Source organism: Brienomyrus brachyistius, chromosome 16 (assembly GCF_023856365.1).
Source record: "Brienomyrus brachyistius isolate T26 chromosome 16, BBRACH_0.4, whole genome shotgun sequence".
Classification (NCBI taxonomy): domain Eukaryota; kingdom Metazoa; phylum Chordata; class Actinopteri; order Osteoglossiformes; family Mormyridae; genus Brienomyrus; species Brienomyrus brachyistius.
This window is the reverse complement of record NC_064548.1, coordinates 765,963-792,887: the sequence shown is the minus strand read 5'-3', so window position 1 is coordinate 792,887 and position 26,925 is coordinate 765,963. Positions and strand designations below refer to the sequence as shown.

General features: G+C 49.6%; 41 non-coding genes across 41 annotated transcripts; all 41 read right to left on the bottom strand.

The window, feature by feature from the left end:
* Positions 1 to 232: 232 nt before the first annotated feature.
* Positions 233 to 306, bottom strand: trnai-aau (transfer RNA isoleucine (anticodon AAU)). Its single transcript has one exon. It is a non-coding gene; the product is annotated as a tRNA-Ile (tRNA).
* Positions 307 to 403: 97 nt separating this feature from the next.
* Positions 404 to 475, bottom strand: trnaq-cug (transfer RNA glutamine (anticodon CUG)). Its single transcript has one exon. It is a non-coding gene; the product is annotated as a tRNA-Gln (tRNA).
* A 563-nt stretch (positions 476 to 1,038) lies between these two features.
* On the bottom strand, positions 1,039 to 1,109 carry trnag-gcc (transfer RNA glycine (anticodon GCC)). The gene has a single exon. It is a non-coding gene; the product is annotated as a tRNA-Gly (tRNA).
* Positions 1,110 to 1,624: 515 nt separating this feature from the next.
* Positions 1,625 to 1,698, bottom strand: trnai-aau (transfer RNA isoleucine (anticodon AAU)). The gene has a single exon. It is a non-coding gene; the product is annotated as a tRNA-Ile (tRNA).
* A 97-nt stretch (positions 1,699 to 1,795) lies between these two features.
* Positions 1,796 to 1,867, bottom strand: trnaq-cug (transfer RNA glutamine (anticodon CUG)). Its single transcript has one exon. It is a non-coding gene; the product is annotated as a tRNA-Gln (tRNA).
* A 1,447-nt stretch (positions 1,868 to 3,314) lies between these two features.
* trnaf-gaa (transfer RNA phenylalanine (anticodon GAA)) lies at positions 3,315 to 3,387 on the bottom strand. The gene has a single exon. It is a non-coding gene; the product is annotated as a tRNA-Phe (tRNA).
* Positions 3,388 to 4,408: 1,021 nt separating this feature from the next.
* trnai-aau (transfer RNA isoleucine (anticodon AAU)) lies at positions 4,409 to 4,482 on the bottom strand. Its single transcript has one exon. It is a non-coding gene; the product is annotated as a tRNA-Ile (tRNA).
* Positions 4,483 to 4,579: 97 nt separating this feature from the next.
* trnaq-cug (transfer RNA glutamine (anticodon CUG)) lies at positions 4,580 to 4,651 on the bottom strand. The gene has a single exon. It is a non-coding gene; the product is annotated as a tRNA-Gln (tRNA).
* Positions 4,652 to 4,706: 55 nt separating this feature from the next.
* On the bottom strand, positions 4,707 to 4,779 carry trnaf-gaa (transfer RNA phenylalanine (anticodon GAA)). Its single transcript has one exon. It is a non-coding gene; the product is annotated as a tRNA-Phe (tRNA).
* Positions 4,780 to 5,800: 1,021 nt separating this feature from the next.
* On the bottom strand, positions 5,801 to 5,874 carry trnai-aau (transfer RNA isoleucine (anticodon AAU)). The gene has a single exon. It is a non-coding gene; the product is annotated as a tRNA-Ile (tRNA).
* A 97-nt stretch (positions 5,875 to 5,971) lies between these two features.
* Positions 5,972 to 6,043, bottom strand: trnaq-cug (transfer RNA glutamine (anticodon CUG)). The gene has a single exon. It is a non-coding gene; the product is annotated as a tRNA-Gln (tRNA).
* A 55-nt stretch (positions 6,044 to 6,098) lies between these two features.
* Positions 6,099 to 6,171, bottom strand: trnaf-gaa (transfer RNA phenylalanine (anticodon GAA)). Its single transcript has one exon. It is a non-coding gene; the product is annotated as a tRNA-Phe (tRNA).
* Positions 6,172 to 7,192: 1,021 nt separating this feature from the next.
* trnai-aau (transfer RNA isoleucine (anticodon AAU)) lies at positions 7,193 to 7,266 on the bottom strand. Its single transcript has one exon. It is a non-coding gene; the product is annotated as a tRNA-Ile (tRNA).
* Positions 7,267 to 7,991: 725 nt separating this feature from the next.
* Positions 7,992 to 8,062, bottom strand: trnag-gcc (transfer RNA glycine (anticodon GCC)). The gene has a single exon. It is a non-coding gene; the product is annotated as a tRNA-Gly (tRNA).
* A 515-nt stretch (positions 8,063 to 8,577) lies between these two features.
* On the bottom strand, positions 8,578 to 8,651 carry trnai-aau (transfer RNA isoleucine (anticodon AAU)). The gene has a single exon. It is a non-coding gene; the product is annotated as a tRNA-Ile (tRNA).
* A 224-nt stretch (positions 8,652 to 8,875) lies between these two features.
* Positions 8,876 to 8,948, bottom strand: trnaf-gaa (transfer RNA phenylalanine (anticodon GAA)). Its single transcript has one exon. It is a non-coding gene; the product is annotated as a tRNA-Phe (tRNA).
* Positions 8,949 to 11,360: 2,412 nt separating this feature from the next.
* trnai-aau (transfer RNA isoleucine (anticodon AAU)) lies at positions 11,361 to 11,434 on the bottom strand. The gene has a single exon. It is a non-coding gene; the product is annotated as a tRNA-Ile (tRNA).
* A 97-nt stretch (positions 11,435 to 11,531) lies between these two features.
* On the bottom strand, positions 11,532 to 11,603 carry trnaq-cug (transfer RNA glutamine (anticodon CUG)). Its single transcript has one exon. It is a non-coding gene; the product is annotated as a tRNA-Gln (tRNA).
* Positions 11,604 to 12,923: 1,320 nt separating this feature from the next.
* Positions 12,924 to 12,995, bottom strand: trnaq-cug (transfer RNA glutamine (anticodon CUG)). Its single transcript has one exon. It is a non-coding gene; the product is annotated as a tRNA-Gln (tRNA).
* Positions 12,996 to 14,144: 1,149 nt separating this feature from the next.
* trnai-aau (transfer RNA isoleucine (anticodon AAU)) lies at positions 14,145 to 14,218 on the bottom strand. Its single transcript has one exon. It is a non-coding gene; the product is annotated as a tRNA-Ile (tRNA).
* A 97-nt stretch (positions 14,219 to 14,315) lies between these two features.
* trnaq-cug (transfer RNA glutamine (anticodon CUG)) lies at positions 14,316 to 14,387 on the bottom strand. The gene has a single exon. It is a non-coding gene; the product is annotated as a tRNA-Gln (tRNA).
* A 1,149-nt stretch (positions 14,388 to 15,536) lies between these two features.
* On the bottom strand, positions 15,537 to 15,610 carry trnai-aau (transfer RNA isoleucine (anticodon AAU)). The gene has a single exon. It is a non-coding gene; the product is annotated as a tRNA-Ile (tRNA).
* Positions 15,611 to 16,342: 732 nt separating this feature from the next.
* On the bottom strand, positions 16,343 to 16,413 carry trnag-gcc (transfer RNA glycine (anticodon GCC)). The gene has a single exon. It is a non-coding gene; the product is annotated as a tRNA-Gly (tRNA).
* Positions 16,414 to 16,928: 515 nt separating this feature from the next.
* trnai-aau (transfer RNA isoleucine (anticodon AAU)) lies at positions 16,929 to 17,002 on the bottom strand. Its single transcript has one exon. It is a non-coding gene; the product is annotated as a tRNA-Ile (tRNA).
* Positions 17,003 to 17,099: 97 nt separating this feature from the next.
* Positions 17,100 to 17,171, bottom strand: trnaq-cug (transfer RNA glutamine (anticodon CUG)). Its single transcript has one exon. It is a non-coding gene; the product is annotated as a tRNA-Gln (tRNA).
* A 563-nt stretch (positions 17,172 to 17,734) lies between these two features.
* On the bottom strand, positions 17,735 to 17,805 carry trnag-gcc (transfer RNA glycine (anticodon GCC)). Its single transcript has one exon. It is a non-coding gene; the product is annotated as a tRNA-Gly (tRNA).
* Positions 17,806 to 18,618: 813 nt separating this feature from the next.
* Positions 18,619 to 18,691, bottom strand: trnaf-gaa (transfer RNA phenylalanine (anticodon GAA)). The gene has a single exon. It is a non-coding gene; the product is annotated as a tRNA-Phe (tRNA).
* Positions 18,692 to 19,712: 1,021 nt separating this feature from the next.
* On the bottom strand, positions 19,713 to 19,786 carry trnai-aau (transfer RNA isoleucine (anticodon AAU)). The gene has a single exon. It is a non-coding gene; the product is annotated as a tRNA-Ile (tRNA).
* Positions 19,787 to 19,883: 97 nt separating this feature from the next.
* On the bottom strand, positions 19,884 to 19,955 carry trnaq-cug (transfer RNA glutamine (anticodon CUG)). Its single transcript has one exon. It is a non-coding gene; the product is annotated as a tRNA-Gln (tRNA).
* A 55-nt stretch (positions 19,956 to 20,010) lies between these two features.
* Positions 20,011 to 20,083, bottom strand: trnaf-gaa (transfer RNA phenylalanine (anticodon GAA)). Its single transcript has one exon. It is a non-coding gene; the product is annotated as a tRNA-Phe (tRNA).
* Positions 20,084 to 21,104: 1,021 nt separating this feature from the next.
* Positions 21,105 to 21,178, bottom strand: trnai-aau (transfer RNA isoleucine (anticodon AAU)). The gene has a single exon. It is a non-coding gene; the product is annotated as a tRNA-Ile (tRNA).
* Positions 21,179 to 21,275: 97 nt separating this feature from the next.
* Positions 21,276 to 21,347, bottom strand: trnaq-cug (transfer RNA glutamine (anticodon CUG)). Its single transcript has one exon. It is a non-coding gene; the product is annotated as a tRNA-Gln (tRNA).
* A 55-nt stretch (positions 21,348 to 21,402) lies between these two features.
* On the bottom strand, positions 21,403 to 21,475 carry trnaf-gaa (transfer RNA phenylalanine (anticodon GAA)). Its single transcript has one exon. It is a non-coding gene; the product is annotated as a tRNA-Phe (tRNA).
* Positions 21,476 to 22,496: 1,021 nt separating this feature from the next.
* trnai-aau (transfer RNA isoleucine (anticodon AAU)) lies at positions 22,497 to 22,570 on the bottom strand. Its single transcript has one exon. It is a non-coding gene; the product is annotated as a tRNA-Ile (tRNA).
* Positions 22,571 to 22,667: 97 nt separating this feature from the next.
* On the bottom strand, positions 22,668 to 22,739 carry trnaq-cug (transfer RNA glutamine (anticodon CUG)). Its single transcript has one exon. It is a non-coding gene; the product is annotated as a tRNA-Gln (tRNA).
* Positions 22,740 to 23,888: 1,149 nt separating this feature from the next.
* trnai-aau (transfer RNA isoleucine (anticodon AAU)) lies at positions 23,889 to 23,962 on the bottom strand. Its single transcript has one exon. It is a non-coding gene; the product is annotated as a tRNA-Ile (tRNA).
* A 725-nt stretch (positions 23,963 to 24,687) lies between these two features.
* trnag-gcc (transfer RNA glycine (anticodon GCC)) lies at positions 24,688 to 24,758 on the bottom strand. The gene has a single exon. It is a non-coding gene; the product is annotated as a tRNA-Gly (tRNA).
* Positions 24,759 to 25,273: 515 nt separating this feature from the next.
* trnai-aau (transfer RNA isoleucine (anticodon AAU)) lies at positions 25,274 to 25,347 on the bottom strand. The gene has a single exon. It is a non-coding gene; the product is annotated as a tRNA-Ile (tRNA).
* A 97-nt stretch (positions 25,348 to 25,444) lies between these two features.
* Positions 25,445 to 25,516, bottom strand: trnaq-cug (transfer RNA glutamine (anticodon CUG)). The gene has a single exon. It is a non-coding gene; the product is annotated as a tRNA-Gln (tRNA).
* Positions 25,517 to 25,571: 55 nt separating this feature from the next.
* trnaf-gaa (transfer RNA phenylalanine (anticodon GAA)) lies at positions 25,572 to 25,644 on the bottom strand. The gene has a single exon. It is a non-coding gene; the product is annotated as a tRNA-Phe (tRNA).
* A 1,021-nt stretch (positions 25,645 to 26,665) lies between these two features.
* trnai-aau (transfer RNA isoleucine (anticodon AAU)) lies at positions 26,666 to 26,739 on the bottom strand. Its single transcript has one exon. It is a non-coding gene; the product is annotated as a tRNA-Ile (tRNA).
* Positions 26,740 to 26,925: the final 186 nt, after the last annotated feature.

The window sequence follows — 26,925 nt, the reverse complement described above, 5'->3', positions numbered from 1 at the left end:
TCTTCAAAAACTACTACGCTCTTTGAGCAAATTGTGTATGTTGACGTACACTTTGCCAGTCCAATTGCTGCAGAATTGTCAGCTAAGAGAAATGCGTGTATCCTCCATTTCTTTTTCTCACCACGACGCAGTTGAATCTGGCACGACTGTGTTCTTATCATCACGTCGGACACTTTCATTTTCCCTACCTCTGATCGCCAAGCACTCCGACCACCGGGAGAAAGAGAAAGCGTGGCCCGTATGGGGATCGAACCCATGACCTTGGCGTTATTAGCACCACGCTCTAACCAGCTGAGCTAACCGGCCAAGCGGCAGAAAAGGTCCGCTACACCACATGCAAAAAGTGCAAAAGAAACATTTTTGGGCAAGAGTGCGCCTTGGGGCGCAAAACTGAGCCCATGACAGGTCCCACCGAGATTTGAACTCGGATCGCTGGATTCAGAGCCCAGAGTGCTAACCATTACACCATGGAACCAGCGGGTACATCGCAGCCCAAGGCGGAGACGAGCTCCAAGACTCACGTCACGTGCTGCCAGAACCCGGGATTGAACCAAGGACCTTTAGATCTTCAGTCTAACGCTCTGCCAACTGAGCTATTCCGGCACAACTGTGAGCTCCACTCTTGCCGTTTTCTGCCTCTTTCTTTGGAGCCCATCTCCCCACCTGAGCCACATGCAGTGAATGTCAACCTGGAGCAGCAGCAAGCTATGAGAAGTGTCCGATTTTAAGCCATAGTACGGTACACGAGTCAGGTGAGAGGCTCTTCTCAAGCTAACACGAGACTGTTGCTCAACAAAGACAATATGTCAGACAGTGGAATGTGTGAGAAAGTGCACAGATGCAAGGATGGGCAAGAAGGCGGTCAGAAGTGTGAAGCTGAGATGCCTCTGTGTAGTTTTTAGCTAGGGGAACTGTAATGAGCCAGCCTCAGGGCTCCGCTTGCCAGGGGTTGAGCGGAAATGTGGAGTACCTGTCTTGAGATAAGACTGAATTAGCTGGAGTTCAGCGCTGAGTGTACAGTTATTAAAAGAGCCGCTTTGCATTGGCCGGGAATCGAACCCGGGCCTCCCGCGTGGCAGGCGAGAATTCTACCACTGAACCACCAATGCAAACACACGAGACTGGCTTTCCGCCAAAAGACCGGAAAAATTGCTAAAGCAAAAACGGAGTGATGACAGCTCATTTCACACAACTGTTAAGATCAACGGAGTATTTATAAATTGAAGTGCTTGAAGCACAAGAACTCTGGGACCTTCTAGTGGAAGTGCTGCTTCGGGATGCTTGACAACTCCGTCGACTTTTCCAATAAATGCCTCCAAAAAAGCTCGTTTCATCAGAAAGTTGTAAACAACACCAGAAGGCAGCATGGTTTTACAGTGCGGGTTGGATTTTTCTTCAAAAACTACTACGCTCTTTGAGCAAATTGTGTATGTTGACGTACACTTTGCCAGTCCAATTGCTGCAGAATTGTCAGCTAAGAGAAATGCGTGTATCCTCCATTTCTTTTTCTCACCACGACGCAGTTGAATCTGGCACGACTGTGTTCTTATCATCACGTCGGACACTTTCATTTTCCCTACCTCTGATCGCCAAGCACTCCGACCACCGGGAGAAAGAGAAAGCGTGGCCCGTATGGGGATCGAACCCATGACCTTGGCGTTATTAGCACCACGCTCTAACCAGCTGAGCTAACCGGCCAAGCGGCAGAAAAGGTCGGCTACACCACATGCAAAAAGTGCAAAAGAAACGTTTTTGGGCAAGAGTGCGCCTTGGGGCGCAAAACTGAGCCCATGACAGGTCCCACCGAGATTTGAACTCGGATCGCTGGATTCAGAGCCCAGAGTGCTAACCATTACACCATGGAACCAGTGGGTACATCGCAGCCCAAGGCGGAGACGAGCTCCAAGACTCACGTCACGTGCTGCCAGAACCCGTGATTGAACCAGGGACCTTTAGATCTTCAGTCTAACGCTCTCCCAACTGAGCTATTCCGGCACAACCGTGAGCTCCACTCTTGCCGTTTTCTGCCTCTTTCTTTGGAGCCCATCTCCCCACCTGAGCCACATGCAGTGAATGTCAACCTGGAGCAGCAGCAAGCTATGAGAAGTGTCCGATTTTAAGCCATAGTACGGTACACGAGTCAGGTGAGAGGCTCTTCTCAAGCTAACACGAGACTGTTGCTCAACAAAGACAATATGTCAGACAGTGGAATGTGTGAGAAAGTGCACAGATGCAAGGATGGGCAAGAAGGCGGTCAGAAGTGTGAAGCTGAGATGCCTCTGTGTAGTTTTTAGCTAGGGGAACTGTAATGAGCCAGCCTCAGGGCTCCGCTTGCCAGGGGTTGAGCGGAAATGTGGAGTACCTGTCTTGAGATAAGACTGAATTAGCTGGAGTTCAGCGCTGAGTGTACAGTTATTAAAAGAGCCGCTTTGCATTGGCCGGGAATCGAACCCGGGCCTCCCGCGTGGCAGGCGAGAATTCTACCACTGAACCACCCATGCAAACACAAGAGACCGGCTTTCCGCCGAAAGACCGGAAAAATTGCTAAAGCAAAAACGGAGTGATGACAGCTCATTTCACACAACTGTTAAGATCAACGGAGTATTTATAAATTGAAGTGCTTGAAGCACAAGAACTCTGGGACCTTCTAGTGGAAGTGCTGCTTCGGGATGCTTGACAACTCCGTCGACTTTTCCAATAAATGCCTCCAAAAAAGCTCGTTCCATCAGAAAGTTGTAAACAACACCAGAAGGCAGCATGGTTTTACAGTGCGGGTTGGATTTTTCTTCAAGTACTACTACGCTCTTTGAGCAAATTGTGTATGTAGACGTAAACTTTGCCAGTCCACTTGCTGCAGAATTGTCAGCTAAGAGAAATGCGTGTATCCTCCATTTCTTTTTCTCACCACGACGCAGGTGAATCTGGCACGACTGTGTTCTTATAATCACGTCGGACACTTTCATTTTCCTTACCTCTGATCTCCAAGCACTCTGACCACCGGGAGAAAGACAAAGCGTGGCCCGTATGGGGATCGAACCCATGACCTTGGCGTTATTATCACCACGCTCTAAGCAGCTGAGCTAACCGGCCAAGCGGCAGAAAAGGTTGGCTACACCACATGCAAAAAGTGCAAAAGAAACGTTTTTGGGCAAGAGTGCGCCTTGGGGCGCTAAACTGAGCCCATGACAGGTCCCACCGAGATTTGAACTCAGATCGCTGGATTCAGAGCCCAGAGTGCTAACCATTACACCATGGAACCAGCCGGTACATCGCAGCCCAAGGCGGAGACGAGCTCCAAGACTCACGTCACGTGCTGCCAGAACCCGGGATTGAACCAGGGTCCTTTAGATCTTCAGTCTAACGCTCTCCCAACTGAGCTATTCCGGCACAACCGTGAGCTCCACTCTTGCCGTTTTCTGCCTCTTTCTTTGGAGCCCATCTCCCCACCTGAGCCACATGCAGTGAATGTCAACCTGGAGCAGCAGCAAGCTATGAGAAGTGTCCGATTTTAAGCCATAGTACGGTACACGAGTCAGGTGAGAGGCTCTTCTCAAGCTAACATGAGACTGTTGCTCAACAAAGACAATATGTCAGACAGTGGAATGTGTGAGAAAGTGCACAGATGCAAGGATGGGCAAGAAGGCGGTCAGAAGTGTGAAGCTGAGATGCCTCTGTGTAGTTTTTAGCTAGGGGAACTGTAATGAGCCAGCCTCAAGGCTCCGCTTGCCAGGGGTTGAGCGGAAATGTGGAGTACCTGTCTTGAGATAAGACTGAATTAGCTGGAGTTCAGCGCTGAGTGTACAGTTATTAAAAGAGCCGCTTTGCATTGGCCGGGAATCGAACCCTGGCCTCCCGCGTGGCAGGCGAGAATTCTACCACTGAACCACCCATGCAAACACACGAGACCGGCTTTCCGCCGAAAGACCGGAAAAATTGCTAAAGCAAAAACGGAGTGATGACAGCTCATTTCACACAACTGTTAAGATCAACGGAGTATTTATAAATTGAAGTGCTTGAAGCACAAGAACTCTGGGACCTTCTAGTGGAAGTGCTGCTTCGGGATGCTTGACAACTCCGTCGACTTTTCCAATAAATGCCTCCAAAAAAGTTCGTTCCATCAGATACTTGTAAACAACACCAGAAGGCAGCATGGTTTTACAGTGCGGGTTGGATTTTTCTTCAAGTACTACTACGCTCTTTGAGCAAATTGTGTATGTAGACGTACACTTTGCCAGTCCACTTGCTGCAGAATTGTCAGCTCAGAGAAATGCGTGTATCCTCCATTTCTTTTTCTCACCACGACGCAGGTGAATCTGGCACGACTGTGTTCTTCTAATCACGTCGGACACTTTCATTTTCCTTACCTCTGATCTCCAAGCACTCCGACCACCGGGAGAAAGACAAAGCGTGGCCCGTATGGGGATCGAACCCATGACCTTGGCGTTATTAGCACCACGCTCTAACCAGCTGAGCTAACCGGCCAAGCGGCAGAAAAGGTCGGCTACACCACATGCAAAAAGTGCAAAAGAAACGTTTTTGGGCAAGAGTGCGCCTTGGGGCGCAAAACTGAGCCCATGACAGGTCCCACCGAGATTTGAACTCGGATCGCTGGATTCAGAGCCCAGAGTGCTAACCATTACACCATGGAACCAGCGGGTACATCGCAGCCCAAGGCGGAGACGAGCTCCAAGACTCACGTCACGTGCTGCCAGAACCCGGGATTGAACCAGGGACCTTTAGATCTTCAGTCTAACGCTCTCCCAACTGAGCTATTCCGGCACAACCGTGAGCTCCACTCTTGCCGTTTTCTGCCTCTTTCTTTGGAGCCCATCTCCCCACCTGAGCCACATGCAGTGAATGTCAACCTGGAGCAGCAGCAAGCTATGAGAAGTGTCCGATTTTAAGCCATAGTACGGTACACGAGTCAGGTGAGAGGCTCTTCTCAAGCTAACATGAGACTGTTGCTCAACAAAGACAATACGTCAGACAGTGGAATGTGTGAGAAAGTGCACAGATGCAAGGATGGGCAAGAAGGCAGTCAGAAGTGTGAAGCTGAGATGCCTCTGTGTAGTTTTTAGCTAGGGGAACTGTAATGAGCCAGCCTCAAGGCTCCGCTTGCCAGGGGTTGAGCGGAAATGTGGAGTACCTGTCTTGAGATAAGACTGAATTAGCTGGAGTTCAGCGCTGAGTGTACAGTTATTAAAAGAGCCGCTTTGCATTGGCCGGGAATCGAACCCGGGCCTCCCGCGTGGCAGGCGAGAATTCTACCACTGAACCACCCATGCAAACACACGAAAACGGCTTTCCGCCGAAAGACCGGAAAAATTGCTAAAGCAAAAACGGAGTGATGACAGCTCATTTCACACAACTGTTAAGATCAACGGAGTATTTATAAATTGAAGTGCTTGAAGCACAAGAACTCTGGGACCTTCTAGTGGAAGTGCTGCTTCGGGATGCTTGACAACTCCGTCGACTTTTCCAATAAATGCCTCCAAAAAAGCTCGTTCCATCAGAAACTTGTAAACAACACCAGAAGGCAGCATGGTTTTACAGTGCGGGTTGGATTTTTCTTCAAGAACTACTACGCTCTTTGAGCAAATTGTGTATGTAGACGTACACTTTGCCAGTCCACTTGCTGCAGAATTGTCAGCTAAGAGAAATGCGTGTATCCTCCATTTCTTTTTCTCACCACGACGCAGGTGAATCTGGCACGACTGTGTTCTTATAATCACGTCGGACACTTTCATTTTCCTTACCTCTGATCTCCAAGCACTCTGACCACCGGGAGAAAGAGAAAGCGTGGCCCGTATGGGGATCGAACCCATGACCTTGGCGTTATTAGCACCACGCTCTAACCAGCTGAGCTAACCGGCCAAGCGGCAGAAAAGGTCGGCTACACCACATGCAAAAAGTGCAAAAGAAACGTTTTTGGGCAAGAGTGCGCCTTGGGGCGCAAAACTGAGCCCATGACAGGTCCCACCGAGATTTGAACTCGGATCGCTGGATTCAGAGCCCAGAGTGCTAACCATTACACCATGGAACCAGCGGGTACATCGCAGCCCAAGGCGGAGACGAGCTCCAAGACTCACGTCACGTGCTGCCAGAACCCGGGATTGAACCAGGGACCTTTAGATCTTCAGTCTAACGCTCTCCCAACTGAGCTATTCCGGCACAACCGTGAGCTCCACTCTTGCCGTTTTCTGCCTCTTTCTTTGGAGCCCATCTCCCCACCTGAGCCACATGAAGTGAATGTCAAACTGGAGCAGCAGCAAGCTATGAGAAGTGTCCGATTTTAAGCCATAGTACGGTACACGAGTCAGGTGAGAGGCTCTTCTCAAGCTAACATGAGACTGTTGCTCAACAAAGACAATATGTCAGACAGTGGAATGTGTGAGAAAGTGCACAGATGCAAGGATGGGCAAGAAGGCGGTCAGAAGTGTGAAGCTGAGATGCCTCTGTGTAGTTTTTAGCTAGGGGAACTGTAATGAGCCAGCCTCAAGGCTCCGCTTGCCAGGGGTTGAGCGGAAATGTGGAGTACCTGTCTTGAGATAAGACTGAATTAGCTGGAGTTCAGCGCTGAGTGTACAGTTATTAAAAGAGCCGCTTTGCATTGGCCGGGAATCGAACCCGGGCCTCCCGCGTGGCAGGCGAGAATTCTACCACTGAACCACCCATGCAAACACACGAGACCGGCTTTCCGCCGAAAGACCGGAAAAATTGCTAAAGCAAAAACGGAGTGATGACAGCTCATTTCACACAACTGTTAAGATCAACGGAGTATTTATAAATTGAAGTGCTTGAAGCACAAGAACTCTGGGACCTTCTAGTGGAAGTGCTGCTTCGGGATGCTTGACAACTCCGTCGACTTTTCCAATAAATGCCTCCAAAAAAGTTCGTTCCATCAGATACTTGTAAACAACACCAGAAGGCAGCATGGTTTTACAGTGCGGGTTGGATTTTTCTTCAAGTACTACTACGCTCTTTGAGCAAATTGTGTATGTAGACGTACACTTTGCCAGTCCACTTGCTGCAGAATTGTCAGCTAAGAGAAATGCGTGTATCCTCCATTTCTTTTTCTCACCACGACGCAGGTGAATCTGGCACGACTGTGTTCTTATAATCACGTCGGACACTTTCATTTTCCTTACCTCTGATCTCCAAGCACTCTGACCACCGGGAGAAAGAGAAAGCGTGGCCCGTATGGGGATCGAACCCATGACCTTGGCGTTATTAGCACCACGCTCTAACCAGCTGAGCTAACCGGCCAAGCGGCAGAAAAGGTCGGCTACACCACATGCAAAAAGTGCAAAAGAAACGTTTTTGGGCAAGAGTGCGCCTTGGGGCGCAAAACTGAGCCCATGACAGGTCCCACCGAGATTTGAACTCGGATCGCTGGATTCAGAGCGCTAACCATTACACCAGGGAACCAGCGGGTACATCGCAGCCCAAGGCGGAGACAAGCTCCAAGACTCACGTCACGTGCTGCCAGAACCCGGGATTGAACCAGGGACCTTTAGATCTTCAGTCTAACGCTCGCCCAACTGAGCTATTCCGGCACAACCATGAGCTCCACTCTTTCCGTTTTCTGCCTCTTTCTTTGGAGCCCATCTCCCCACCTGAGCCACATGCAGTGAATGTCAACCTGGAGCAGCAGCAAGCTATGAGAAGTGTCCGATTTTAAGCCATAGTACGGTACACGAGTCAGGTGAGAGGCTCTTCTCAAGCTAACACGAGACTGTTGCTCAACAAAGACAATATGTCAGACAGTGGAATGTGTGAGAAAGTGCACAGATGCAAGGATGGGCAAGAAGGCGGTCAGAAGTGTGAAGCTGAGATGCCTCTGTGTAGTTTTTAGCTAGGGGAACTGTAATGAGCCAGCCTCAGGGCTCCGCTTGCCAGGGGTTGAGCGGAAATGTGGAGTACCTGTCTTGAGATAAGACTGAATTAGCTGGAGTTCAGCGCTGAGTGTACAGTTATTAAAAGAGCCGCTTTGCATTGGCCGGGAATCGAACCCGGGCCTCCCGCGTGGCAGGCGAGAATTCTACCACTGAACCACCAATGCAAACACACGAGACTGGCTTTCCGCCAAAAGACCGGAAAAATTGCTAAAGCAAAAACGGAGTGATGACAGCTCATTTCACACAACTGTTAAGATCAACGGAGTATTTATAAATTGAAGTGCTTGAAGCACAAGAACTCTGGGACCTTCTAGTGGAAGTGCTGCTTCGGGATGCTTGACAACTCCGTCGACTTTTCCAATAAATGCCTCCAAAAAAGTTCGTTCCATCAGAAAGTTGTAAACAACACCAGAAGGCAGCATGGTTTTACAGTGCGGGTTGGATTTTTCTTCAAAAACTACTACGCTCTTTGAGCAAATTGTGCATGTAGACGTACACTTTGCCAGTCCACTTGCTGCAGAATTGTCAGCTAAGAGAAATGCGTGTATCCTCCATTTCTTTTTCTCACCACGACGCAGGTGAATCTGGCACGACTGTGTTCTTATAATCACGTCGGACACTTTCATTTTCCTTACCTCTGATCTCCAAGCACTCTGACCACCGGGAGAAAGAGAAAGCGTGGCCCGTATGGGGATCGAACCCATGACCTTGGCGTTATTAGCACCACGCTCTAACCAGCTGAGCTAACCGGCCAAGCGGCAGAAAAGGTCGGCTACACCACATGCAAAAAGTGCAAAAGAAACGTTTTTGGGCAAGAGTGCGCCTTGGGGCGCAAAACTGAGCCCATGACAGGTCCCACCGAGATTTGAACTTGGATCGCTGGATTCAGAGCCCAGAGTGCTGACCATTACACCATGGAACCAGCGGGTACATCGCAGCCCAAGGCGGAGACGAGCTCCAAGACTCACGTCACGTGCTGCCAGAACCCGGGATTGAACCAGGGACCTTTAGATCTTCAGTCTAACGCTCTCCCAACTGAGCTATTCCGGCACAACTGTGAGCTCCACTCTTGCCGTTTTCTGCCTCTTTCTTTGGAGCCCATCTCCCCACCTGAGCCACATGCAGTGAATGTCAACCTGGAGCAGCAGCAAGCTATGAGAAGTGTCCGATTTTAAGCCATAGTACGGTACACGAGTCAGGTGAGAGGCTCTTCTCAAGCTAACACGAGACTGTTGCTCAACAAAGACAATATGTCAGAAAGTGGAATGTGTGAGAAAGTGCACAGATGCAAGGATGGGCAAGAAGGCGGTCAGAAGTGTGAAGCTGAGATGCCTCTGTGTAGTTTTTAGCTAGGGGAACTGTAATGAGCCAGCCTCAGGGCTCCGCTTGCCAGGGGTTGAGCGGAAATGTGGAGTACCTGTCTTGAGATAAGACTGAATTAGCTGGAGTTCAGCGCTGAGTGTACAGTTATTAAAAGAGCCGCTTTGCATTGGCCGGGAATCGAACCCGGGCCTCCCGCGTGGCAGGCGAGAATTCTACCACTGAACCACCCATGCAAACACACGAGGCCGGCTTTCCGCCGAAAGACCGGAAAAATTGCTAAAGCAAAAACGGAGTGATGACAGCTCATTTCACACAACTGTTAAGATCAACGGAGTATTTATAAATTGAAGTGCTTGAAGCACAAGAACTCTGGGACCTTCTAGTGGAAGTGCTGCTTCGGGATGCTTGACAACTCCGTCGACTTTTCCAATAAATGCCTCCAAAAAAGCTCGTTCCATCAGAAAGTTGTAAACAACACCAGAAGGCAGCATGGTTTTACAGTGCGGGTTGGATTTTTCTTCAAGAACTACTACGCTCTTTGAGCAAATTGTGTATGTAGACGTACACTTTGCCAGGCCACTTGCTGCAGAATTGTCAGCTAAGAGAAATTCGTGTATCCTCCATTTCTTTTTCTCACCACGACGCAGGTGAATCTGGCACGACTGTGTTCTTATAATCACGTCGGACACTTTCATTTTCTTTACCTCTGATCTCCAAGCACTCCCACCACCGGGAGAAAGAGAAAGCATGGCCCGTACGGGGATCGAACCCATGACCTTGGCGTGATTAGCACCACGCTCTAACCAGCTGAGCTAACCGGCCAAGTGGCAGAAAAGGTCGGCTACATCACATGCAAAAAGTGCAAAAGAAATGTTTTTGAGCCAGAGTGCGCCATGGGGCGCAAAACTGAGCCCATGATAGGTCCCACCGAGATTTGAACTCGGATCGCTGGATTCAAAGCCCAGAGTGCTAACCATTATACCATGGAACCAGCTGGTGCATTGCAGCCCAGGCGGAGACGAGCTCCAAAACGCATATCACGTGCTGCCAGAACCCGCGATTGAACCAAGGACCTATAGATCTTCAGTCTAACGCTCTCCCAACTGAGCTATTCCGGCACAATCGTGAGCTCCACTCTTGCCGTTTTCTGCCTCTTTCTTTGGAGCCCATCTCCCCACCTGAGCCACATGCAGTGAATGTCAACCTGGAGCAGCAGCAAGCTATGAGAAGTGTCCGATTTTAAGCCATAGTACGGTACACGAGTCAGGTGAGAGGCTCTTCTCATGCTAACACGAGACTGTTGCTCAACAAAGACAATATGTCAGACAGTGGAATGTGTGAGAAAGTGCACAGATGCAAGGATGGGCAAGAAGGCGGTCAGAAGTGTGAAGCTGAGATGCCTCTGTGTAGTTTTTAGCTAGGGGAACTGTAATGAGCCAGCCTCAAGGCTCCGCTTGCCAGGGGTTGAGCGGAAATGTGGAGTACCTGTCTTGAGATAAGACTGAATTAGCTGGAGTTCAGCGCTGAGTGTACAGTTATTAAAAGAGCCGCTTTGCATTGGCCGGGAATCGAACCCGGGCCTCCTGCGTGGCAGGCGAGAATTCTACCACTGAACCACCCATGCAAACACACGAGACCGGCTTTCCGCCGAAAGACCGGAAAAATTGCTAAAGCAAAAACGGAGTGATGACAGCTCATTTCACACAACTGTTAAGATCAACGGAGTATTTATAAATTGAAGTGCTTGAAGCACAAGAACTCTGGGACCTTCTAGTGGAAGTGCTGCTTCGGGATGCTTGACAACTCCGTCGACTTTTCCAATAAATGCCTCCAAAAAAGCTCGTTCCATCAGAAAGTTGTAAACAACACCAGAAGGCAGCATGGTTTTACAGTGCGGGTTGGATTTTTCTTCAAGAACTACTACGCTCTTTGAGCAAATTGTGTATGTAGACGTACACTTTGCCAGTCCACTTGCTGCAGAATTGTCAGCTAAGAGAAATGCGTGTATCCTCCATTTCTTTTTCTCACCACGACGCAGGTGAATCTGGCACGACTGTGTTCTTATAATCACGTCGGACACTTTCATTTTCCTTACCTCTGATCTCCAAGCACTCCGACCACCGGGAGAAAGAGAAAGCGTGGCCCGTATGGGGATCGAACCCATGACCTTGGCGTTATTAGCACCACGCTCTAACCAGCTGAGCTAACCGGCCAAGCGGCAGAAAAGGTCGGCTACACCACATGCAAAAAGTGCAAAAGAAACGTTTTTGGGCAAGAGTGCGCCTTGGGGCGCAAAACTGAGCCCATGACAGGTCCCACCGAGATTTGAACTCGGATCGCTGGATTCAGAGCCCAGAGTGCTAACCATTACACCATGGAACCAGCAGGTACATCGCAGCCCAAGGCGGAGACGAGCTCCAAGACTCACGTCACGTGCTGCCAGAACCCGGGATTGAACTAAGGACCTTTAGATCTTCAGTCTAACTCTCTCCCAACTGAGCTATTCCGGCACAACCGAGAGCTCCACTCTTGCCGTTTTCTGCCTATTTCTTTGGAGCCCATCTCCCCACCTGAGCCACATGCAGTGAATGTCAACCTGGAGCAGCAGCAAGCTATGAGAAGTGTCCGATTTTAAGCCATAGTACGGTACACGAGTCAGGTGAGAGGCTCTTCTCAAGCTAACACGAGACTGTTGCTCAACAAAGACAATATGTCAGACAGTGGAATGTGTGAGAAAGTGCACAGATGCAAGGATGGGCAAGAAGGCGGTCAGAAGTGTGAAGCTGAGATGCCTCTGTGTAGTTTTTAGCTAGGGGAACTGTAATGAGCCAGCCTCAAGGCTTCGCTTGCCAGGGGTTGAGCGGAAATGTGGAGTACCTGTCTTGAGATAAGACTGAATTAGCTGGAGTTCAGCGCTGAGTGTACAGTTATTAAAAGAGCCGCTTTGCATTGGCCGGGAATCGAACCCGGGCCTCCCGCGTGGCAGGCGAGAATTCTACCACTGAACCACCCATGCAAACACACGAGACCGGCTTTCCGCCGAAAGACCGGAAAAATTGCTAAAGCAAAAACGGAGTGATGACAGCTCATTTCACACAACTGTTAAGATCAACGGAGTATTTATAAATTGAAGTGCTTGAAGCACAAGAACTCTGGGACCTTCTAGTGGAAGTGCTGCTTTGGGATGCTTGACAACTCCGTCGACTTTTCCAATAAATGCCTCCAAAAAAGCTCGTTCCATCAGAAAGTTGTAAACAACACCAGAAGGCAGCATGGTTTTACAGTGCGGGTTGGATTTTTCTTCAAGAACTACTACGCTCTTTGAGCAAATTGTGTATGTAGACGTACACTTTGCCAGTCCACTTGCTGCAGAATTGTCAGCTAAGAGAAATGCGTGTATCCTCCATTTCTTTTTCTCACCACGACGCAGGTGAATCTGGCACGACTGTGTTCTTATAATCACGTCGGACACTTTCATTTTCCTTACCTCTGATCTCCAAGCACTCCGACCACCGGGAGAAAGAGAAAGCGTGGCCCGTATGGGGATCGAACCCATGACCTTGGCGTTATTAACACCACGCTCTAACCAGCTGAGCTAACCGGCCAAGCGGCAGAAAAGGTCGGCTACACCACATGCAAAAAGTGCAAAAGAAACGTTTTTGGGCAAGAGTGCGCCTTGGGGCGCAAAACTGAGCCCATGACAGGTCCCACCGAGATTTGAACTCGGATCGCTGGATTCAGAGCCCAGAGTGCTAACCATTACACCATGGAACCAGCAGGTACATCGCAGCCCAAGGCGGAGACGAGCTCCAAGACTCACGTCACGTGCTGCCAGAACCCGGGATTGAACTAAGGACCTTTAGATCTTCAGTCTAACTCTCTCCCAACTGAGCTATTCCGGCACAACCGAGAGCTCCACTCTTGCCGTTTTCTGCCTATTTCTTTGGAGCCCATCTCCCCACCTGAGCCACATGCAGTGAATGTCAACCTGGAGCAGCAGCAAGCTATGAGAAGTGTCCGATTTTAAGCCATAGTACGGTACACGAGTCAGGTGAGAGGCTCTTCTCAAGCTAACACAAGACTGTTGCTCAACAAAGACAATATGTCAGACAGTGGAATGTGTGAGAAAGTGCACAGATGCAAGGATGGGCAAGAAGGCGGTCAGAAGTGTGAAGCTGAGATGCCTCTGTGTAGTTTTTAGCTAGGGGAACTGTAATGAGCCAGCCTCAAGGCTCCGCTTGCCAGGGGTTGAGCGGAAATGTGGAGTACCTGTCTTGAGATAAGACTGAATTAGCTGGAGTTCAGCGCTGAGTTTACAGTTATTAAAAGAGCCGCTTTGCATTGGCCGGGAATCGAACCCGGGCCTCCCGCGTGGCAGGCGAGAATTCTACCACTGAACCACCCATGCAAACACACGAGACCGGCTTTCCGCCGAAAGACCGGAAAAATTGCTAAAGCAAAAACGGAGTGATGACAGCTCATTTCACACAACTGTTAAGATCAACGGAGTATTTATAAATTGAAGTGCTTGAAGCACAAGAACTCTGGGACCTTCTAGTGGAAGTGCTGCTTCGGGATGCTTGACAACTCCGTCGACTTTTCCAATAAATGCCTCCAAAAAAGCTCGTTCCATCAGAAAGTTGTAAACAACACCAGAAGGCAGCATGGTTTTACAGTGCGGGTTGGATTTTTCTTCAAGAACTACTACGCTCTTTGAGCAAATTGTGTATGTAGACGTACACTTTGCCAGTCCACTTGCTGCAGAATTGTCAGCTAAGAGAAATGCGTGTATCCTCCATTTCTTTTTCTCACCACGACGCAGGTGAATCTGGCACGACTGTGTTCTTATAATCACGTCGGACACTTTCATTTTCCTTACCTCTGATCTCCAAGCACTCCGACCACCGGGAGAAAGAGAAAGCGTGGCCCGTATGGGGATCGAACCCATGACCTTGGCGTTATTAGCACCACGCTCTAACCAGCTGAGCTAACCGGCCAAGCGGCAGAAAAGGTCGGCTACACCACATGCAAAAAGTGCAAAAGAAACGTTTTTGGGCAAGAGTGCGCCTTGGGGCGCAAAACTGAGCCCATGACAGGTCCCACCGAGATTTGAACTCGGATCGCTGGATTCAGAGCCCAGAGTGCTAACCATTACACCATGGAACCAGCAGGTACATCGCAGCCCAAGGCGGAGACGAGCTCCAAGACTCACGTCACGTGCTGCCAGAACCCGGGATTGAACCAAGGACCTTTAGATCTTCAGTCTAACGCTCTCCCAACTGAGCTATTCCGGCACAACCGAGAGCTCCACTCTTGCCGTTTTCTGCCTATTTCTTTGGAGCCCATCTCCCCACCTGAGCCACATGCAGTGAATGTCAACCTGGAGCAGCAGCAAGCTATGAGAAGTGTCCGATTTTAAGCCATAGTACGGTACACGAGTCAGGTGAGAGGCTCTTCTCAAGCTAACACGAGACTGTTGCTCAACAAAGACAATATGTCAGACAGTGGAATGTGTGAGAAAGTGCACAGATGCAAGGATGGGCAAGAAGGCGGTCAGAAGTGTGAAGCTGAGATGCCTCTGTGTAGTTTTTAGCTAGGGGAACTGTAATGAGCCAGCCTCAGGGCTCCGCTTGCCAGGGGTTGAGCGGAAATGTGGAGTACCTGTCTTGAGATAAGACTGAATTAGCTGGAGTTCAGCGCTGAGTGTACAGTTATTAAAAGAGCCGCTTTGCATTGGCCGGGAATGGAACCCGGGCCTCCCGCGTGGCAGGCGAGAATTCTACCACTGAACCACCCATGCAAACATACGAGACCAGCTTTCCGCCGAAAGACCGGAAAAATTGCTAAAGCAAAAACGGAGTGATGACAGCTCATTTCACACAACTGTTAAGATCAACGGAGTATTTATAAATTGAAGTGCTTGAAGCACAAGAACTCTGGGACCTTCTAGTGGAAGTGCTGCTTCGGGATGCTTGACAACTCCGTCGACTTTTCCAATAAATGCCTCCAAAAAAGCTCGTTCCATCAGAAACTTGTAAACAACACCAGAAGGCAGCATGGTTTTACAGTGCGGGTTGGATTTTTCTTCAAGAACTACTACGCTCTTTGAGCAAATTGTGTATGTAGACGTACACTTTGCCAGTCCACTTGCTGCAGAATTGTCAGCTAAGAGAAATGCGTGTATCCTCCATTTCTTTTTCTCACCACGACGCAGGTGAATCTGGCACGACTGTGTTCTTATAATCACGTCGGACACTTTCATTTTCCCTACCTCTGATCTCCAAGCACTCCGACCACCGGGAGAAAGAGAAAGCGTGGCCCGTATGGGGATCGAACCCATGACCTTGGCGTTATTAGCACCACGCTCTAACCAGCTGAGCTAACCGGCCAAGCGGCAGAAAAGGTCCGCTACACCACATGCAAAAAGTGCAAAAGAAACATTTTTGGGCAAGAGTGCGCCTTGGGGCGCAAAACTGAGCCCATGACAGGTCCCACCGAGATTTGAACTTGGATCGCTGGATTCAGAGCCCAGAGTGCTAACCATTACACCATGGAACCAGCGGGTACATCGCAGCCCAAGGCGGAGACGAGCTCCAAGACTCACGTCACGTGCTGCCAGAACCCGGGATTGAACCAAGGACCTTTAGATCTTCAGTCTAACGCTCTGCCAACTGAGCTATTCCGGCACAACTGTGAGCTCCACTCTTGCCGTTTTCTGCCTCTTTCTTTGGAGCCCATCTCCCCACCTGAGCCACATGCAGTGAATGTCAACCTGGAGCAGCAGCAAGCTATGAGAAGTGTCCGATTTTAAGCCATAGTACGGTACACGAGTCAGGTGAGAGGCTCTTCTCAAGCTAACACGAGACTGTTGCTCAACAAAGACAATATGTCAGACAGTGGAATGTGTGAGAAAGTGCACAGATGCAAGGATGGGCAAGAAGGCGGTCAGAAGTGTGAAGCTGAGATGCCTCTGTGTAGTTTTTAGCTAGGGGAACTGTAATGAGCCAGCCTCAGGGCTCCGCTTGCCAGGGGTTGAGCGGAAATGTGGAGTACCTGTCTTGAGATAAGACTGAATTAGCTGGAGTTCAGCGCTGAGTGTACAGTTATTAAAAGAGCCGCTTTGCATTGGCCGGGAATCGAACCCGGGCCTCCCGCGTGGCAGGCGAGAATTCTACCACTGAACCACCAATGCAAACACACGAGACTGGCTTTCCGCCAAAAGACCGGAAAAATTGCTAAAGCAAAAACGGAGTGATGACAGCTCATTTCACACAACTGTTAAGATCAACGGAGTATTTATAAATTGAAGTGCTTGAAGCACAAGAACTCTGGGACCTTCTAGTGGAAGTGCTGCTTCGGGATGCTTGACAACTCCGTCGACTTTTCCAATAAATGCCTCCAAAAAAGCTCGTTTCATCAGAAAGTTGTAAACAACACCAGAAGGCAGCATGGTTTTACAGTGCGGGTTGGATTTTTCTTCAAAAACTACTACGCTCTTTGAGCAAATTGTGTATGTTGACGTACACTTTGCCAGTCCAATTGCTGCAGAATTGTCAGCTAAGAGAAATGCGTGTATCCTCCATTTCTTTTTCTCACCACGACGCAGTTGAATCTGGCACGACTGTGTTCTTATCATCACGTCGGACACTTTCATTTTCCCTACCTCTGATCGCCAAGCACTCCGACCACCGGGAGAAAGAGAAAGCGTGGCCCGTATGGGGATCGAACCCATGACCTTGGCGTTATTAGCACCACGCTCTAACCAGCTGAGCTAACCGGCCAAGCGGCAGAAAAGGTCCGCTACACCACATGCAAAAAGTGCAAAAGAAACATTTTTGGGCAAGAGTGCGCCTTGGGGCGCAAAACTGAGCCCATGACAGGTCCCACCGAGATTTGAACTCGGATCGCTGGATTCAGAGCCCAGAGTGCTAACCATTACACCATGGAACCAGCGGGTACATCGCAGCCCAAGGCGGAGACGAGCTCCAAGACTCACGTCACGTGCTGCCAGAACCCGGGATTGAACCAAGGACCTTTAGATCTTCAGTCTAACGCTCTGCCAACTGAGCTATTCCGGCACAACTGTGAGCTCCACTCTTGCCGTTTTCTGCCTCTTTCTTTGGAGCCCATCTCCCCACCTGAGCCACATGCAGTGAATGTCAACCTGGAGCAGCAGCAAGCTATGAGAAGTGTCCGATTTTAAGCCATAGTACGGTACACGAGTCAGGTGAGAGGCTCTTCTCAAGCTAACACGAGACTGTTGCTCAACAAAGACAATATGTCAGACAGTGGAATGTGTGAGAAAGTGCACAGATGCAAGGATGGGCAAGAAGGCGGTCAGAAGTGTGAAGCTGAGATGCCTCTGTGTAGTTTTTAGCTAGGGGAACTGTAATGAGCCAGCCTCAGGGCTCCGCTTGCCAGGGGTTGAGCGGAAATGTGGAGTACCTGTCTTGAGATAAGACTGAATTAGCTGGAGTTCAGCGCTGAGTGTACAGTTATTAAAAGAGCCGCTTTGCATTGGCCGGGAATCGAACCCGGGCCTCCCGCGTGGCAGGCGAGAATTCTACCACTGAACCACCAATGCAAACACACGAGACTGGCTTTCCGCCAAAAGACCGGAAAAATTGCTAAAGCAAAAACGGAGTGATGACAGCTCATTTCACACAACTGTTAAGATCAACGGAGTATTTATAAATTGAAGTGCTTGAAGCACAAGAACTCTGGGACCTTCTAGTGGAAGTGCTGCTTCGGGATGCTTGACAACTCCGTCGACTTTTCCAATAAATGCCTCCAAAAAAGCTCGTTCCATCAGAAAGTTGTAAACAACACCAGAAGGCAGCATGGTTTTACAGTGCGGGTTGGATTTTTCTTCAAGTACTACTACGCTCTTTGAGCAAATTGTGTATGTAGACGTAAACTTTGCCAGTCCACTTGCTGCAGAATTGTCAGCTAAGAGAAATGCGTGTATCCTCCATTTCTTTTTCTCACCATGACGCAGGTGAATCTGGCACGACTGTGTTCTTATAATCACGTCGGACACTTTCATTTTCCTTACCTCTGATCTCCAAGCACTCTGACCACCGGGAGAAAGACAAAGCGTGGCCCGTATGGGGATCGAACCCATGACCTTGGCGTTATTATCACCACGCTCTAAGCAGCTGAGCTAACCGGCCAAGCGGCAGAAAAGGTTGGCTACACCACATGCAAAAAGTGCAAAAGAAACGTTTTTGGGCAAGAGTGCGCCTTGGGGCGCTAAACTGAGCCCATGACAGGTCCCACCGAGATTTGAACTCAGATCGCTGGATTCAGAGCCCAGAGTGCTAACCATTACACCATGGAACCAGCCGGTACATCGCAGCCCAAGGCGGAGACGAGCTCCAAGACTCACGTCACGTGCTGCCAGAACCCGGGATTGAACCAGGGTCCTTTAGATCTTCAGTCTAACGCTCTCCCAACTGAGCTATTCCGGCACAACCGTGAGCTCCACTCTTGCCGTTTTCTGCCTCTTTCTTTGGAGCCCATCTCCCCACCTGAGCCACATGCAGTGAATGTCAACCTGGAGCAGCAGCAAGCTATGAGAAGTGTCCGATTTTAAGCCATAGTACGGTACACGAGTCAGGTGAGAGGCTCTTCTCAAGCTAACATGAGACTGTTGCTCAACAAAGACAATATGTCAGACAGTGGAATGTGTGAGAAAGTGCACAGATGCAAGGATGGGCAAGAAGGCGGTCAGAAGTGTGAAGCTGAGATGCCTCTGTGTAGTTTTTAGCTAGGGGAACTGTAATGAGCCAGCCTCAAGGCTCCGCTTGCCAGGGGTTGAGCGGAAATGTGGAGTACCTGTCTTGAGATAAGACTGAATTAGCTGGAGTTCAGCGCTGAGTGTACAGTTATTAAAAGAGCCGCTTTGCATTGGCCGGGAATCGAACCCGGGCCTCCCGCGTGGCAGGCGAGAATTCTACCACTGAACCACCCATGCAAACACACGAGACCGGCTTTCCGCCGAAAGACTGGAAAAATTGCTAAAGCAAAAACGGAGTGATGACAGCTCATTTCACACAACTGTTAAGATCAACGGAGTATTTATAAATTGAAGTGCTTGAAGCACAAGAACTCTGGGACCTTCTAGTGGAAGTGCTGCTTCGGGATGCTTGACAACTCCGTCGACTTTTCCAATAAATGCCTCCAAAAAAGTTCGTTCCATCAGATACTTGTAAACAACACCAGAAGGCAGCATGGTTTTACAGTGCGGGTTGGATTTTTCTTCAAGTACTACTACGCTCTTTGAGCAAATTGTGTATGTAGACGTACACTTTGCCAGTCCACTTGCTGCAGAATTGTCAGCTCAGAGAAATGCGTGTATCCTCCATTTCTTTTTCTCACCACGACGCAGGTGAATCTGGCACGACTGTGTTCTTATAATCACGTCGGACACTTTCATTTTCCTTACCTCTGATCTCCAAGCACTCCGACCACCGGGAGAAAGACAAAGCGTGGCCCGTATGGGGATCGAACCCATGACCTTGGCGTTATTAGCACCACGCTCTAACCAGCTGAGCTAACCGGCCAAGCGGCAGAAAAGGTCGGCTACACCACATGCAAAAAGTGCAAAAGAAACGTTTTTGGGCAAGAGTGCGCCTTGGGGCGCAAAACTGAGCCCATGACAGGTCCCACCGAGATTTGAACTCGGATCGCTGGATTCAGAGCCCAGAGTGCTAACCATTACACCATGGAACCAGCGGGTACATCGCAGCCCAAGGCGGAGACGAGCTCCAAGACTCACGTCACGTGCTGCCAGAACCCGGGATTGAACCAGGGACCTTTAGATCTTCAGTCTAACGCTCTCCCAACTGAGCTATTCCGGCACAACCGTGAGCTCCACTCTTGCCGTTTTCTGCCTCTTTCTTTGGAGCCCATCTCCCCACCTGAGCCACATGCAGTGAATGTCAACCTGGAGCAGCAGCAAGCTATGAGAAGTGTCCGATTTTAAGCCATAGTACGGTACACGAGTCAGGTGAGAGGCTCTTCTCAAGCTAACATGAGACTGTTGCTCAACAAAGACAATACGTCAGACAGTGGAATGTGTGAGAAAGTGCACAGATGCAAGGATGGGCAAGAAGGCAGTCAGAAGTGTGAAGCTGAGATGCCTCTGTGTAGTTTTTAGCTAGGGGAACTGTAATGAGCCAGCCTCAAGGCTCCGCTTGCCAGGGGTTGAGCGGAAATGTGGAGTACCTGTCTTGAGATAAGACTGAATTAGCTGGAGTTCAGCGCTGAGTGTACAGTTATTAAAAGAGCCGCTTTGCATTGGCCGGGAATCGAACCCGGGCCTCCCGCGTGGCAGGCGAGAATTCTACCACTGAACCACCCATGCAAACACACGAAAACGGCTTTCCGCCGAAAGACCGGAAAAATTGCTAAAGCAAAAACGGAGTGATGACAGCTCATTTCACACAACTGTTAAGATCAACGGAGTATTTATAAATTGAAGTGCTTGAAGCACAAGAACTCTGGGACCTTCTAGTGGAAGTGCTGCTTCGGGATGCTTGACAACTCCGTCGACTTTTCCAATAAATGCCTCCAAAAAAGCTCGTTCCATCAGAAAGTTGTAAACAACACCAGAAGGCAGCATGGTTTTACAGTGCGGGTTGGATTTTTCTTCAAGAACTACTACGCTCTTTGAGCAAATTGTGTATGTAGACGTACACTTTGCCAGTCCACTTGCTGCAGAATTGTCAGCTAAGAGAAATGCGTGTATCCTCCATTTCTTTTTCTCACCACGACGCAGGTGAATCTGGCACGACTGTGTTCTTATAATCACGTCGGACACTTTCATTTTCCTTACCTCTGATCTCCAAGCACTCTGACCACCGGGAGAAAGAGAAAGCGTGGCCCGTATGGGGATCGAACCCATGACCTTGGCGTTATTAGCACCACGCTCTAACCAGCTGAGCTAACCGGCCAAGCGGCAGAAAAGGTCGGCTACACCACATGCAAAAAGTGCAAAAGAAACGTTTTTGGGCAAGAGTGCGCCTTGGGGCGCAAAACTGAGCCCATGACAGGTCCCACCGAGATTTGAACTCGGATCGCTGGATTCAGAGCCCAGAGTGCTAACCATTACACCATGGAACCAGCGGGTACATTGCAGCCCAAGGCGGAGACGAGCTCCAAGACTCACGTCACGTGCTGCCAGAACCCGGGATTGAACCAGGGACCTTTAGATCTTCAGTCTAACGCTCTCCCAACTGAGCTATTCCGGCACAACCGTGAGCTCCACTCTTGCCGTTTTCTGCCTCTTTCTTTGGAGCCCATCTCCCCACCTGAGCCACATGAAGTGAATGTCAACCTGGAGCAGCAGCAAGCTATGAGAAGTGTCCGATTTTAAGCCATAGTACGGTACACGAGTCAGGTGAGAGGCTCTTCTCAAGCTAACATGAGACTGTTGCTCAACAAAGACAATATGTCAGACAGTGGAATGTGTGAGAAAGTGCACAGATGCAAGGATGGGCAAGAAGGCGGTCAGAAGTGTGAAGCTGAGATGCCTCTGTGTAGTTTTTAGCTAGGGGAACTGTAATGAGCCAGCCTCAAGGCTCCGCTTGCCAGGGGTTGAGCGGAAATGTGGAGTACCTGTCTTGAGATAAGACTGAATTAGCTGGAGTTCAGCGCTGAGTGTACAGTTATTAAAAGAGCCGCTTTGCATTGGCCGGGAATCGAACCCGGGCCTCCCGCGTGGCAGGCGAGAATTCTACCACTGAACCACCCATGCAAACACACGAGACCGGCTTTCCGCAGAAAGACCGGAAAAATTGCTAAAGCAAAAACGGAGTGATGACAGCTCATTTCACACAACTGTTAAGATCAACGGAGTATTTATAAATTGAAGTGCTTGAAGCACAAGAACTCTGGGACCTTCTAGTGGAAGTGCTGCTTCGGGATGCTTGACAACTCCGTCGACTTTTCCAATAAATGCCTCCAAAAAAGTTCGTTCCATCAGATACTTGTAAACAACACCAGAAGGCAGCATGGTTTTACAGTGCGGGTTGGATTTTTCTTCAAGTACTACTACGCTCTTTGAGCAAATTGTGTATGTAGACGTACACTTTGCCAGTCCACTTGCTGCAGAATTGTCAGCTAAGAGAAATGCGTGTATCCTCCATTTCTTTTTCTCACCACGACGCAGGTGAATCTGGCACGACTGTGTTCTTATAATCACGTCGGACACTTTCATTTTCCTTACCTCTGATCTCCAAGCACTCCGACCACCGGGAGAAAGACAAAGCGTGGCCCGTATGGGGATCGAACCCATGACCTTGGCGTTATTAGCACCACGCTCTAACCAGCTGAGCTAACCGGCCAAGCGGCAGAAAAGGTCGGCTACACCACATGCAAAAAGTGCAAAAGAAACGTTTTTGGGCAAGAGTGCGCCTTGGGGCGCAAAACTGAGCCCATGACAGGTCCCACCGAGATTTGAACTCGGATCGCTGGATTCAGAGCCCAGAGTGCTAACCATTACACCATGGAACCAGCGGGTACATCGCAGCCCAAGGCGGAGACGAGCTCCAAGACTCACGTCACGTGCTGCCAGAACATGGGATTGAACCAGGGACCTTTAGATCTTCAGTCTAACGCTCTCCCAACTGAGCTATTCCGGCACAACCGTGAGCTCCACTCTTGCCGTTTTCTGCCTCTTTCTTTGGAGCCCATCTCCCCACCTGAGCCACATGCAGTGAATGTCAACCTGGAGCAGCAGCAAGCTATGAGAAGTGTCCGATTTTAAGCCATAGTACGGTACACGAGTCAGGTGAGAGGCTCTTCTCAAGCTAACATGAGACTGTTGCTCAACAAAGACAATATGTCAGACAGTGGAATGTGTGAGAAAGTGCACAGATGCAAGGATGGGCAAGAAGGCGGTCAGAAGTGTGAAGCTGAGATGCCTCTGTGTAGTTTTTAGCTAGGGGAACTGTAATGAGCCAGCCTCAGGGCTCCGCTTGCCAGGGGTTGAGCGGAAATGTGGAGTACCTGTCTTGAGATAAGACTGAATTAGCTGGAGTTCAGCGCTGAGTGTACAGTTATTAAAAGAGCCGCTTTGCATTGGCCGGGAATCGAACCCGGGCCTCCCGCGTGGCAGGCGAGAATTCTACCACTGAACCACCCATGCAAACACACAAGACCGGCTTTCCGCCGAAAGACCGGAAAAATTGCTAAAGCAAAAACGGAGTGATGACAGCTCATTTCACACAACTGTTAAGATCAACGGAGTATTTATAAATTGAAGTGCTTGAAGCACAAGAACTCTGGGACCTTCTAGTGGAAGTGCTGCTTCGGGATGCTTGACAACTCCGTCGACTTTTCCAATAAATGCCTCCAAAAAAGCTCGTTCCATCAGAAAGTTGTAAACAACACCAGAAGGCAGCATGGTTTTACAGTGCGGGTTGGATTTTTCTTCACGAACTACTACGCTCTTTGAGCAAATTGTGTATGTAGACGTACACTTTGCCAGTCCACTTGCTGCAGAATTGTCAGCTAAGAGAAATGCGTGTATCCTCCATTTCTTTTTCTCACCACGACGCAGGTGAATCTGGCACGACTGTGTTCTTATAATCACGTCGGACACTTTCATTTTCCTTACCTCTGATCTCCAAGCACTCTGACCACCGGGAGAAAGAGAAAGCGTGGCCCGTATGGGGATCGAACCCATGACCTTGGCGTTATTAGCACCACGCTCTAACCAGCTGAGCTAACCGGCCAAGCGGCAGAAAAGGTCGGCTACACCACATGCAAAAAGTGCAAAAGAAACGTTTTTGGGCAAGAGTGCGCCTTGGGGCGCAAAACTGAGCCCATGACAGGTCCCACCGAGATTTGAACTCGGATCGCTGGATTCAGAGCGCTAACCATTACACCAGGGAACCAGCGGGTACATCGCAGCCCAAGGCGGAGACAAGCTCCAAGACTCACGTCACGTGCTGCCAGAACCCGGGATTGAACCAGGGACCTTTAGATCTTCAGTCTAACGCTCGCCCAACTGAGCTATTCCGGCACAACCATGAGCTCCACTCTTTCCGTTTTCTGCCTCTTTCTTTGGAGCCCATCTCCCCACCTGAGCCACATGCAGTGAATGTCAACCTGGAGCAGCAGCAAGCTATGAGAAGTGTCCGATTTTAAGCCATAGTACGGTACACGAGTCAGGTGAGAGGCTCTTCTCAAGCTAACACGAGACTGTTGCTCAACAAAGACAATATGTCAGACAGTGGAATGTGTGAGAAAGTGCACAGATGCAAGGATGGGCAAGAAGGCGGTCAGAAGTGTGAAGCTGAGATGCCTCTGTGTAGTTTTTAGCTAGGGGAACTGTAATGAGCCAGCCTCAGGGCTCCGCTTGCCAGGGGTTGAGCGGAAATGTGGAGTACCTGTCTTGAGATAAGACTGAATTAGCTGGAGTTCAGCGCTGAGTGTACAGTTATTAAAAGAGCTGCTTTGCATTGGCCGGGAATCGAACCCGGGCCTCCCACGTGGCAGGCGAGAATTCTACCACTGAACCACCAATGCAAACACACGAGACTGGCTTTCCGCCAAAAGACCGGAAAAATTGCTAAAGCAAAAACGGAGTGATGACAGCTCATTTCACACAACTGTTAAGATCAACGGAGTATTTATAAATTGAAGTGCTTGAAGCACAAGAACTCTGGGACCTTCTAGTGGAAGTGCTGCTTCGGGATGCTTGACAACTCCGTCGACTTTTCCAATAAATGCCTCCAAAAAAGTTCGTTCCATCAGATACTTGTAAACAACACCAGAAGGCAGCATGGTTTTACAGTGCGGGTTGGATTTTTCTTCAAGTACTACTACGCTCTTTGAGCAAATTGTGTATGTAGACGTACACTTTGCCAGTCCACTTGCTGCAGAATTGTCAGCTAAGAGAAATGCGTGTATCCTCCATTTCTTTTTCTCACCACGACGCAGGTGAATCTGGCACGACTGTGTTCTTATAATCACGTCGGACACTTTCATTTTCCTTACCTCTGATCTCCAAGCACTCCGACCACCGGGAGAAAGACAAAGCGTGGCCCGTATGGGGATCGAACCCATGACCTTGGCGTTATTAGCACCACGCTCTAACCAGCTGAGCTAACCGGCCAAGCGGCAGAAAAGGTCGGCTACACCACATGCAAAAAGTGCAAAAGAAACGTTTTTGGGCAAGAGTGCGCCTTGGGGCGCAAAACTGAGCCCATGACAGGTCCCACCGAGATTTGAACTCGGATCGCTGGATTCAGAGCCCAGAGTGCTAACCATTACACCATGGAACCAGCGGGTACATCGCAGCCCAAGGCGGAGACGAGCTCCAAGACTCACGTCACGTGCTGCCAGAACCCGGGATTGAACCAGGGACCTTTAGATCTTCAGTCTAACGCTCTCCCAACTGAGCTATTCCGGCACAACCGTGAGCTCCACTCTTGCCGTTTTCTGCCTCTTTCTTTGGAGCCCATCTCCCCACCTGAGCCACATGCAGTGAATGTCAACCTGGAGCAGCAGCAAGCTATGAGAAGTGTCCGATTTTAAGCCATAGTACGGTACACGAGTCAGGTGAGAGGCTCTTCTCAAGCTAACATGAGACTGTTGCTCAACAAAGACAATATGTCAGACAGTGGAATGTGTGAGAAAGTGCACAGATGCAAGGATGGGCAAGAAGGCGGTCAGAAGTGTGAAGCTGAGATGCCTCTGTGTAGTTTTTAGCTAGGGGAACTGTAATGAGCCAGCCTCAGGGCTCCGCTTGCCAGGGGTTGAGCGGAAATGTGGAGTACCTGTCTTGAGATAAGACTGAATTAGCTGGAGTTCAGCGCTGAGTGTACAGTTATTAAAAGAGCCGCTTTGCATTGGCCGGGAATCGAACCCGGGCCTCCCGCGTGGCAGGCGAGAATTCTACCACTGAACCACCCATGCAAACACACAAGACCGGCTTTCCGCCGAAAGACCGGAAAAATTGCTAAAGCAAAAACGGAGTGATGACAGCTCATTTCACACAACTGTTAAGATCAACGGAGTATTTATAAATTGAAGTGCTTGAAGCACAAGAACTCTGGGACCTTCTAGTGGAAGTGCTGCTTCGGGATGCTTGACAACTCCGTCGACTTTTCCAATAAATGCCTCCAAAAAAGCTCGTTCCATCAGAAAGTTGTAAACAACACCAGAAGGCAGCATGGTTTTACAGTGCGGGTTGGATTTTTCTTCAAGTACTACTACGCTCTTTGAGCAAATTGTGTATGTAGACGTACACTTTGCCAGTCCACTTGCTGCAGAATTGTCAGCTAAGAGAAATGCGTGTATCCTCCATTTCTTTTTCTCACCACGACGCAGGTGAATCTGGCACGACTGTGTTCTTATAATCACGTCGGACACTTTCATTTTCCTTACCTCTGATCTCCAAGCACTCTGACCACCGGGAGAAAGAGAAAGCGTGGCCCGTATGGGGATCGAACCCATGACCTTGGCGTTATTAGCACCACGCTCTAACCAGCTGAGCTAACCGGCCAAGCGGCAGAAAAGGTCGGCTACACCACATGCAAAAAGTGCAAAAGAAACGTTTTTGGGCAAGAGTGCGCCTTGGGGCGCAAAACTGAGCCCATGACAGGTCCCACCGAGATTTGAACTCGGATCGCTGGATTCAGAGCGCTAACCATTACACCAGGGAACCAGCGGGTACATCGCAGCCCAAGGC